The sequence below is a fragment of the Clupea harengus genome, chromosome 11, assembly GCF_900700415.2.
Source record: "Clupea harengus chromosome 11, Ch_v2.0.2, whole genome shotgun sequence".
NCBI classification, from domain to species: domain Eukaryota; kingdom Metazoa; phylum Chordata; class Actinopteri; order Clupeiformes; family Clupeidae; genus Clupea; species Clupea harengus.
The window spans coordinates 17,968,483-17,980,713 of NC_045162.1; the positions used below are offsets into that span (position 1 = coordinate 17,968,483).

At 41.3% G+C, this 12,231-nt stretch overlaps 3 non-coding genes across 3 annotated transcripts; 1 reads left to right on the plus strand and 2 right to left on the minus strand.

Annotated features, from left to right (window-relative positions):
• Positions 1-3,180: 3,180 nt before the first annotated feature.
• Positions 3,181-3,346, minus strand: LOC116222576. The gene has a single exon (XR_004164737.1). It is a non-coding gene; the product is annotated as a U1 spliceosomal RNA (small nuclear RNA).
• Positions 3,347-10,517: 7,171 nt separating this feature from the next.
• Positions 10,518-10,590, minus strand: trnak-cuu. Its single transcript has one exon. It is a non-coding gene; the product is annotated as a tRNA-Lys (tRNA).
• Positions 10,591-10,709: 119 nt separating this feature from the next.
• trnan-guu lies at positions 10,710-10,783 on the plus strand. The gene has a single exon. It is a non-coding gene; the product is annotated as a tRNA-Asn (tRNA).
• The last annotated feature ends 1,448 nt before the right edge of the window (positions 10,784-12,231 follow it).

Genomic DNA, 12,231 nt, shown 5'->3' on the forward strand with positions numbered 1-12,231 from the left:
ATTCAAATTGATGTCCATAAGCCCTCGCTGTAGGAGCCATTTGGGGTTCATGTTTTAATCTTGTTGGGACACTAGATGGCGCTCCACCTTAATTGGGCTCACACAATATAGGTGGGAAAGGTCATGCAGGTGAGGTGTTGCTTGACAAAGGGAGAGCGCATATAGCTTTTTGACCGCTTGATTTGTACCACCAAAGGTCTTTTACATGTAAATGAGATGCAAGTTTGGATGTATGGACAACTTTATTGATTGGATCTTACTGTGGGAAATAAAGTTTCATAACAAAAAACGCAAAGTTGGAACGTTATTTTACATCTAACAAGCGCGTCAATCAAGTGCTCAGTCAGCAATCCCTCTGGGCTTTAAGTGTAGACTTAGCCCATACACTCGCAATGAGCAAATCTGGCCTTGAGGCGTCCAAAAGGATGCAGTGACTATGCGCTATGCTTCGCTTTGTTTAGTTTGTATTGTATTTAGTTAATTCCTTTCTGTGTTATGTTTTGATACTTGATTTTTTAAGTACCACTTATTTGTCCTTAGGACAGTTATTCTGATATTGCATTTGCACATCCAATAAAAAAAAGTACTAGAAGCTGTTGCAGTCATTTGTTTATTTTCAGTGGACACACATTTCAGCAGTGAGCCTAGTAGACTCATTAGATGCTGCAGCACGAACACAAGCCTGGAGTTTGCCATTGTTGTCGTTGTTGCTGTTATGAAGTGACGCAGCAGGGTTAATAAGGGTTCAGGCTGAGGTTGCGAGGCGGGGCGTGGGACTTGGGGCATTCGCATGGGGCAATGACATCATCGGGTTAGAAAGTGTGCGGATTGGGCGTCCATGAACACGGAGCCGCTAGCGTATTCGAATCTACCCACTCTGGAGACCGGATTCAAAAGGTTGCAGATTCAGTGACCCAATCCGCCGAGTTTGTGTGGACGAGAGGCCGATCCGAAAACATTTCTTTCCGGATTCAGGCAATCCAGGTTCCGTGTGGCCAGGCCCTAAGCCACAGCCTTCCAGTGTCAAACTGTTGATGTGATTCATAAGACCCAGGACTCCATGGGTAGGGACATCCTTCCCAAATTTGGCAAGGCACTTTTGCTAGAGCAGGCAAGATACATCACCTCTGTAAAGTGTTAAATAGGTTGCTATATGAAATCTATACAATACAAATGGCTAATATCAGGTGTTCACAACGCATTACCCCACTGATATTATTGCTATGCCATATGCATGAGGAAGTTTAACCGCAGGAGTTAACACAATGCGTTTATTGACAGTGCTTTAGTCTTTTTTTTTTGCAGTATTTTAAGTACACAGGAAATGTAAAGACAGAGCTACAAATATCCGAGTCAACTGAAGATGCCAAGCAAGTTTAATAAAAAGGTGGAATTTGCCCATCCACATGTAGAGAAATTGTGTCAGACAGTCAACAACTATCTGAAGAAACTAAACATGCCATGCCAACCAATTCATGGAGCATGACTGGTTGTAGTCCCACACATGAAATACACAGATACAAATACTTTCTCTCAGTATATCACCAAAATGATTTTGAAACGGTTATTTTTTAAGGTAAAATTGTTACATAAATGTTTCTTTTAAACTGAGTATCATTATGGAATTTAGCACTGTGTCCTTCAGGTTAAAATTGAGGTTATAATTGTAGGCCCCAAACATCTGAGAATGACACCATCCAGCCATCGTCTCACACTTGATGGCGTCTCACATACATCCAACACAAGTATAATAGATAGAATAGTTGGTGGCTTCGACTCACATATAAAACGAATCTGAAAAACATCATTGTTTAGTCTACGCAATATTGCTACAGCCAAAAAAGTCCTATTCCTTTGTTCGTGCCCACGAGGGGGTTAAACCCCATCAGTAGGATGACATTTATGTTTAGATAATTAGACAGTCATGCATGAGAAAAGATTTTACATGCATGTCAGTGACATTCTGTTTACAAACTTGTCCCTGTTCCCTCCCATATAGTAGGACCTTTGCCTGTAAATGCTTTGTCTGGTGACCATGAGGGGGCTGGGTACAGTACCATGTGTGTAATCAATTCCAGCCAGTTCATGATGTGTAAAAGGAGAGTATGATTATGGCATTCTGACCAACAAACCTCATCACTATTATCCTCACGCTTCCTTGAGAGCTGGGAGAGCATCTGCAGTAGTGTGGTTGGGGTGAGATAATGCAGACACCTGGGATTGTATTCTAGATACATATTCCACAAACCATACAGTGAAACACTGGAGCTTTCCCTTGACCGTAGGCTGCTGGATCAAGGGATGGCACAGACCTGAAAAGCCCTTTCAGGAAGAAGCACCACAAACACATATTCAGACACAAGATGAAGTATGAACAAAGAGGGGGAAAGGAAACATTTAGACCATTCTGATTTTCTGTAATAATGCCATGTGTAAATGTACACTTTGTTGGGTTTTCCCCCCTGTAAAAAACAAAACATTTCATGACTGTTTTAATTGAACTGGCTGAACTTCATGAAATTCATATGCATTCATCACCTTCATTTTTAACAGTTCATTTTTCACTTCCATCCTTCATAATAACACATTCACAGCCACTTAATGAATGTTAACTATACCATACAGAATTTATAGTGTCCTTGATTAGAGAATTCAAAATACTTGACCAACACAAGAGGTTTTTTTATTTTCAGTGCACACAAACAACAAAACACCTAGGGGACCGTGAGGAAAAGTTTACAGAATTTGACAAGAAATATTTGGGATTAGAATGGCAGATATTTAATACAAAAAAAATGATCCTATAATAATAATAATAATAATAATAATTTCAATTTACTGTCTGAAATGTTTGGTAAACAACTGCATGAAGTTCATGTCTATCCATATCATATCATATTGATTAATGAAGCTTTTTGAGCATAACTGAAATGTTTCAGCAAGTTCCATATAACCAGTGCTGGAAATGAGCCGCATGAGTCAAGTCTCTAACATTACCTTATCTTGCTGAATCTGTGAAACTTTCAGTTGTTGACAGACACTCATTTGGGCCTAAAATCTCAACATGTAGGCATGCAAGTAGTGCATCATATACACATTTCAGGATATCTCATAGTGAGAGGCTTCCCCCTATATAGTACTTTTTGTTCCAAGATCTTTTTCTGTCTTTCAACATTATTTCAGGGGATAGCGCGAACGCAGTCCCCAACTACCACAAATTATGCAGTCGAGATTTCTACATTTGAGAAATTCGCTCGGGTCAGCAACGGCCGGTTGTGCAATGGCCGAGCCTCGCCAAGGGTGAACCACCTTCTTGATCATGGTATCTCCCCTGCCAGGTAAGTATGAGTTGTTTACGTCAAGCGAGAGTACCACACTAACTGCCATACATTTCACCCAGATGGTGGTACTATGACTGTATTACCGGTTGTGGTGTTTAGTTGTACGTATATTCACAAGCACTTAATGGATGTTAACTGGACCATACATAAATCATATTGTGCTGGGAATAAGACGTAAAACAGACCGCACACTACAAGAGTGTACCATGTTGTACCATCAGCCATCACGCTATACACAGAGCAACCCATTTGATCATATTAGCTAAAAAAAGGATTCAATAGCCCAGAACCATAAAAGTAAGGATACATCTCTATGTGTACACCTAAAGGCACTACCAGAGAACTACATATTACTATATCAACACATGTAGCCCACCATTAATTATGCATTTAAACGTTGTCAGGATCAGATCGTGGTCGAGCTAGCAGCATAGTATATTGTTTACATTCAGACGTCCAGCAACTGTCTTAATAGGCGAGCCTGTGAAAGATTGGGATGCTTCTTACGATCATATTTATGAAAAACGTTTAAGTTGTGTAAATAGTGAATAAACAGACGCAGTTTTGTATTCTGAAAGATGATTTGGCATTTCTAAGTGACTACAACGGGAAAAGCCTCGTGTTATGTGCAGCTCTTTAACCTTCCGACAAACCCTCGCATCCAATTCCAAACAATGGTTCCAGCCCGCGACGAGGATGAAGTGCACACAAGTGCGTACCGGTATATCTACATTTCACAGTTTAGAAACGTTTCTGATGTTTACAGATAATATATACAACGTATTGTTGCATAACAAGATATGGAAATACTAGGTCGTGGTCTGGAATGGACGGAGCACCAGACACTGCATTTTACAGCTACTAGGCTGAGACTATTTCAAACAAAACGCAGTAGAGGTTTTTTCAAAGCAATATTCCCACGAGGCTGGTTTTATTACCTAAATATTTTGGAGAGAAAAATTGACAAAGTGAAGTTTTGTCCAGTATAAATTTGCGATAATTTCTGAAATGTCACCGATAAAAAAAAAGGTAACCTTAAAAGTAAACGCCTCACTCATTAAGTGGCTACTGAAAATGGCTACAAGCTATATTTTTTCTCCCCGTAATTTATTACAAAAAGTGACACCTTCATATATTCTAGAATCATTATGGCTTACAGCTCAAGGAAATCAAAAGCCCAGTATCTCAAAATATTAATTAATTTAACATACATTATAGAAATGTCGACCTGAGAAGATTTGAAAGTGAATTATATGACAGATATAAACCACTGAAGAGCACCTTTCCCCGTCACATGGATAATACTTTTTAGTGCCCGACCTGAGAATGGGAATTATAAAATGGAGGCGAAAGAAGCAGCCAATATAAGGCCTTTAGATTTAAGGTCTGCATAGTGCACATAAGTTTCTTTCTAGTCGCAATTCCGTCTATAAGTGAAGTAAGAATCCAAATCACACATAACAATTGAATAGAGCAATACATTAATAAAGCAAACCTGTACTTTTAACAAATTATAACATATGTAAGTCTCATTAGCAGCGCTTTACACAGGCTAAGTATTAAGAGGAGACTTATAACATCAGTCTGTGCATGTGTGACCCCATCTAATAAGGCCTCTTCTAGGCCAGGCAAAGTAGCGTTTTTCGACAGACAAATTGTAAAAGATTTTTTTTCAGCTTAGATCATTTCTCTGAGGTGTCCAGAACAACATACTAAAAGTCCTAAGAAATCCTTGTTGAGGAAATATGTTAAATTCTCATCAATCCGAGATGTGTGCCAATAAGGCCAGGCAACATTGCACCCCAATGGGGCTTTGCTCCTATCAAAATTAAACTTTACACAATGAAACTACCCATGGAAAGTAAAAAATGTTGTATTACAAGTTTCTTTGAAAATTAATTTTAATATGCAAATGAGCTATACACTAATCGAATATGCCCAAAATACACCCAAATAGGCTTAATTTTTTCCTTTACTCCTACCACAATAAAACTTTACAAAGTAAAAGTATACATGAAAAGTAACTTTTTTTGTATTACAAGTTTGTTTTGAAATGAATTTGAATATGCACATGAGCTCCACAATTATTGAATACGTCCTAATTTGCATAGGCAGAAACACCATTCATATAACAAATACATCGGCCAAATCTTCATCCAATCATCCTACTGCCAATGGGTGATGGCAATGCTGCTTTTAGACTAGCCTCTAACCTGAAAACTGCCTGGCTTGGTATAACCCCCCGTCGGTATAGTCAGATATGTCACACAGAAATATGGTAAGACTACTATCATAGTCTTTGATGGCTACAAAGAAGAACCATCAATAAAAGACGCCACTCAACTGCGTCGGACAGGTGCTACTCCCGGTGTGACTGTACACTTCTCTGGTGACATGTATGGACATGTTCTGGACACCTCAGAGAAATAATCTCAGCTTCAAAAAATTCTTTTACAATTTATTCTACTTTTGGCTCCAAAAGGGGTTAGTTTGCCTGGACTATTCCAACTCTCCTTCAAAAACACTCATAGGCTTAACTCACACTCTCCTTCTAAAACACCCACAAGAAGTAAAGACCTCACCTGTCCAGCTAGAAAGGAGCCGATGAGTCTAATCAGTGTCCAGTCTCCAAAATAAAGTTTCACAACTGGCACCTCTTCGAGAAGTATGGAAATGGCAATGGTGCCTGCGTCTTCTTGGTATTCCATAACGCTGTGTACTGACCCGCTCGATCCAAATGTTTTTGTTACAATGCAAATGTACAAAAAAAACAATGTCGAGCAATATCACTCAATTATGACAATCTTGGTAATTACATTCAATCAGGTATCCATCCGCTACCGAAAATGACCAAGAATGGGCCAATCAGAAAGCCATTTCAAGATTGGCTGCAGAGTTCACGAGCCATCAAGAATTAGCCAATCAGACACCCGCCCACCACCTAGACACTTCGGCAACCTCCCCGTCCCCAAGACCCATAGCAACCACAGCAGCAGATTACATCTTCAGGACTAGTTAAAGAAAAGAAAAAGTACTTTTTTTTCATCTTAGTATTTCTGGGCTACTGCACGACTTATACTCTGGCATGCAGTTATCTTCTAGTGTTTATTTGAGGTGAAATTCTGGTAGCAAGACATTTTGGAAGCAGAAGGGATAGTTTAGATATTTAAAAAATCTGCTTGTTTTTTTGATAACACACTACACAGTGATGTGAAAATTGCAATTGTATATAACCCTTTGTTAACATTATCTCCAAGTACAGGATCTTGAAGATGCCCTCAACTAAAAATAAGAAAATTCAAGAGGCTGACAGAAAGGGGTACATCAGCATCCTGTCCCATTTAAATCAGCACTGAGCATGGCGATGTGATCATGCTGACAGTGAGTGAGGGCCATGGGGAAAAAATGATTGACAGCATTACTTAGTGTCATCATGCCTCACATCACCAGGACTGAGGTGGTGCTTCACAGTAAGAGAAGCAACTTGTTTTTGGTAAACTTGCAATGTCAAGCAATTTATTATTTGAGTAAATCTACAGTCTTTGAAACAGAAATGTACTGTATTTGGCGTTTGCATTCATGTATTTCCACCTCCTGTATTGTCATGTTTAGGTCTCAAACTCATTCTGAATAATGGTCAAGTAATTTACCGGAGTGTGTACTGTTGCTCTACAGCCAGTGTCCAAACAAAGGTGTGTCCCCCATGGATATTTCCAGTGCCCTTGATGTAGCTACAGACAACCTGTGGTGTTGTGGGTTGCCCTCTGGCCTCTGGTGTGAAGACGGGATCAAAGTCAAGACCCCAGTCCGCAGTCCAGTCCAGAACACTACTGCTGAACCACAGTCAGTTAAGCAGTTATTTGTCAACCCGCAACAGGCATCTTTGGATGAGATTAGATTCAACTTTATTGTCATTGCACAGAGTACAAGTACTGAGACAAGTATGGTGAAAACACTATGAGCAGGATAAGTATATAAATAGATAGAAATATGAATACACTATAAGTGGGATAATACAGTAGTAAAAAAGTAACAGTCTAGTGCAAATGTTCAGTGGCTGGAGGAGGGTGTGTGGCAGTCCAAGCCAGGGTGGAGGAGGGAGTGCGTGTGTGTGTGTGTCAATGGCTAGTGGACCTTAAGCAGCCAGGTGACATCCTCCCTACTGTGTTTGATCCAGCTGTAGTGAAGAGTTGAAGTCTGCCTCCACGAATCCGTTGGCCAGACATTCTCTGCTGGTGCACTGCTAAAGCAGGAGATGCCGCCAGAAGACCACCAGGAACCTCCAACAGCAATTGGCAAGTCTGTGTGTCCGTGCCTGTGCGTGCATGCCTGCATGCCTGCCTGCCTGCCTGCCTGCCTGCGTGTGGCTGTGCGTGCCTGCCTGCTAATCAAATGTGTTCCTTTCAGTGCCATAAAAATAATTACTGGTTTATTTTACTTTCCCATAGCTCCAGCCTAACCAGGTGTGAAGAGTTTAGCAGTGCACAAGAAGAAAGTGGATGGCTACTGAATTGTTCCAGGCCCAGGGCATGACCGGGGCGGCACGGTGGAACTACCAACGGCTGGTGGACCTTAAGCAGCCAGTTGTCATCCTCCCTGCTGTGTTTGATCCAGCTGTAATGGCTGAGTTGAAGTCTGCCTCCAAGAATCTGTTGGCCAGCCACTCTCTGCTGGTGCACTGCTAAAGCAGGAGATGCCGCCAGACAACCACCAGGAACCTCCAGCAGCAATTGGTAAGTTAACATAAAGTTTTGGACGTACATTTTTGCATCATATCGTAATGTTACAACATGATTAACTCAGGAACTATTATTGCTTTTTTTGTGTTCCAGAACTCTCACATGCCCTGCCCTGCCCCTGCGGCTGAGGTCCTCGCTGAGGAGTGCCCGCACTGGACCCCCACCCAAGACAGGTGGACGTTTTTCTGTGTTGGACAACACACGCTGGACGCCACCCATGAAAGATGTGTTTGATGGCATGCTGCACATGGTCCATCGGTCTGCCAAAGATCCCAACAGCTTGCTGCACCCCTCGACCAGGTTGCACATATCCAGCTATGTGAAGCCACTGGTAAAACTCCTTAACACCTTGTTCGTCTTTAAACACAAGCCAGGGAAAACTTCTGGAGACTCAGCAGCTGTGGCACTCTTTAACAGAGGGGAGTGAGACGGCTATACTGTTCCTGTGGTCAGTATGGGGCCAGCTATTGTCAATCCACTTGCACCTGCACCTGCCCTGTCCACACCTCTGACACAAGACTCCATTAAGAAAATTGTGGAAGGCATCTAGGAGAAGCAGTAGCACCAGCCAGAACAGAAGAGAAGACAGACAAAGACCTGTCTTGCCTGTGGACAGCCCAAGTCTCGATATGAGACTGATGAAGGACTGTGCTCCAGAAATCTCACATGCTCTGCCCCTGCTGCTGAGGTCTTCACCATGGCGAGAGTGCACATTCACATTTGTTGTACACACGCACATAGTACTCTCTTGTTTACAGTCATTTGGAGCACAAGGATGTATGTCTATGCTTGCCATTTTCATTTAGTCATTGTGAAAAGTCATATTTGAATGCTGGCCTTAAATGTTCCATATAATTTCTGAAATGCTTATCTTTATGATCACAATCCACACTTTTACATTTGTATAAAATGTGCGGTCCTATTTTATACATATATTTTGTCTGTTATAAATGTGACTTTCTTTTATCTGTGTGTATGTTAAACTGACCTCAATGCATCAGGCCAGCCAGGCAGATGCTCCCTTTTGATCAAGTTTCCTTCTTTTTAAAGGAAAGTTTGTCATTGTTAATAGCTGTTTGTTTGTCATTTTCCTTTGTCATTGTAAGCAGTTATATTTAATTATTGGCCTTAAATGATCCATATTATTTCTAAAACATGTATCTTTGATTACAGTCCACGCTATTCCATTTGTGTAAATACTGAGACAAGTATAAATTATTTCAGATGTTGTCAATAAAACTATGATGACTAATAAAAATGGAACTTATTTTGAAATATTCCACACTGCCTTTTAGTCCTGATTAAATGAAAACAATATAGCTTTTTCTCAGCTTAATTATACCATCTACAACAATAGGTTCTGTGTCATAAGAATGAATCCAAGTCTGCTGGTTCAGTTCATTGGAGTAGTACAGGGGATATTAATGATAAACACACTTGACAAACAAGGGAAGAACTAAAAAACATTAGTACATTTCTACAAAGATACTGACAATCTGATGGAGTACTAATTGTACTATGTTCAAAGTAGTAGCATTACTTTAAATTTGATATAAACTACCAAAAAAACGAATTTTACATAGAAAGTTGTACTTATTTTTGAATCCCCAAGTATTTCCAATGCTTTCTACTCATATATTTCACATTCGATAACACCTCAATGGGGATACGAACCCTCTATCTTGGGGAATCTAAAATAAATAATTAAATGCACGGACCCAGGAAAATGCTTCAACCCGATTGTCCGGTAATCCGCCTACAACAATACACGGCCCGCGCGGCAGCCGATAATTCTACTACTGAACCACCAATGCGCGCCACATACAGAGAAAAATGGCCGAAAACGAGAAACGACCAAGAACCACCGAGCTGTTTCTAAAGTGTCAACAGAGAAGAATGGTCGAAAAACGAGCAACCACCAAGATCGAGCTGTTGCCAAAGGGTCAACAGAGAAGAATGGTCGAAAAACGAGCCACCTCATCTATGTACCAAAGTATTTTTGCAACTCATCATAGTGCATTGGTGTCCCCTCTGTTGGAGGATTCCATTGGCGTTGGAATGGGGCTTCTATCTTGCCCAGGTCGAGAGTTATTCACGTCTAAAGAATGCATGGCGAGCTACAATGGGTGGTGGGAATCAAAGATGCTGAGCAAAAGCGAGCATCTCCACACGAAGTGTTTTCCCAACTAGTGTGTCCCAGGGCACCTATACCCCGGCAAGGGGAATTAGCTCAAATGGTAGAGCGCTCGCTTAGCATGCGAGAAGTAGCGGGATCGATGCCCGCATTCTCCAGAGGCTTGGGCTGTAAAATGCTTCCTTTTCATCACCAGACACCTGCTCAGGCAGAGCCTTGCATGAGACTCCTTGTGCTATTTCTCGGAGTAGTGCGTCTTTGGCACAGACGACTTTTTTGACCGTGGCGAATGCGAAAAGACAACGCCCAACGTGGGGCTCGAACCCACGACCCTGAGATTAAGAGTCTCATGCTCTACCGACTGAGCTAGCCGGGCTTCTGCGGCCCGTGGGATGCTGTTGGTTTAGTGCAAAGCGATGCACGGGCCAAACGGCCAAACTCCTGTCTGCCTGTAGGTCGAACGTTGTATGTTGAATTCCTCCGCCGCCTTACGCAGTCTCTGTGGCGCAATTGGTTAGCGCGTTCGGCTGTTAACCGAAAGGTTGGTGGTTCAAGCCCACCCAGGGACGGCACGATCCTTTTCTGCGAGAATTTTACCACTGAACCACCAACCACCAAAAGCGAAGAATGGTCAAAAAACGAGAAACCACCAAGATCGAGCTGTTGCCAAAGAATTAACAGAGAAGAATGGCCAAAAACTAAGAAACCACCAAGATCGAGCTTTTGCCAAAGGGTCAACAGAGAAGAATGATCGAAAAAGAGCAACCCTCAAAGACCCTCACATTTGAGCTGCCTGAATCCAAATAAAAACCTCTGGAATGAGATCAAGAGGAAGATGGATGGTCAAAAGCCATCAAACAAAGCTGAGCTGCTTGAATTTTTGTGCCAGGAGTGGCATAAAGTCACCCAACGGCAAATTGAAAGACTGGTGGAGAGCATGCCAAGACACATGAAAGCTGTGATTGTAAATTACCAAATATTGATTTCTGAGCTCTAAGTTAAAATATTAGTATTGTGTTGTTTGTATTATGTTGTTTAAAAATGAATATGAACTTGTTTTCTTTGCATTATACGACATCTGGAAACACTGCATCTCTTTTGTTATTTTGACCAATTGTCATTTTTCTGCAAATAAATGCTCTAAATGACGATATTTGTATTTGAAATTTGGTAGAAATGTTGTCAGTAGTTTATAGAATAAAACAAAAATGTAAATTTTACTCAAACACTTACCAATAAATAGTAAAACCAGAGAAACTGATAATTTTGAAGTGGTCGCTTAGTGACCATGCACTATGCTTCCTTTTGTTTAGTTTGTATTGTATGTAGTTAATTCCTTTGTGTGTTGAGTTTTGATACTTGATTTGTTAAGTACCACTTATTTGTCCTTAGGACAGTTATTCTGATATTGCATTTGCACATCCAATAAAAAATAAAAAGATTTTGTAGTGATTTTTTTTTTCAGTGGACACACATTTCAGCAGTGAGCCTATAGTAGACTCATTAGCTGCTGCAGCACGAACACAAGCCTGGAGTTTGCCATTGTTGTCGTTGTTGCTGTTATGAAGTGACGCAGCAGGGTTAATAAGGGTTCAGGCTGAGGTTGCGAGGCGTGGGGCTTGGGGCATTCGCATGGGGCAATGACATCATCGGGTTAGAAAGTGTGCGGATCGGGCGTCCACATGAACACAGATCCGCTAGCGTGTTCTAATCTACCCACTCTGGAGACCGGATTCAAGGTTGCAGATTCAGTGACCCAATCCGCCGGGTTTGTGTGGACGAGAGGCCGATCCGACAACATTTCTTTCCGGATTCAGGCAATCCAGGTTCTGTGTCGACAGGCCCTAAGCCACAGCCTTCCAGTTACAAACTGTTGATGTGATTCATAAGACCCAGGACTCCATGGGTAGGGACATCCTTCCCAAATTTGGCAAGGCACTTTTGATAGAGAACAGGGTCAGATATGTCACCTCTGTAAAGTGTTAAATATGTTGCTATATAAAATCTATACAATACA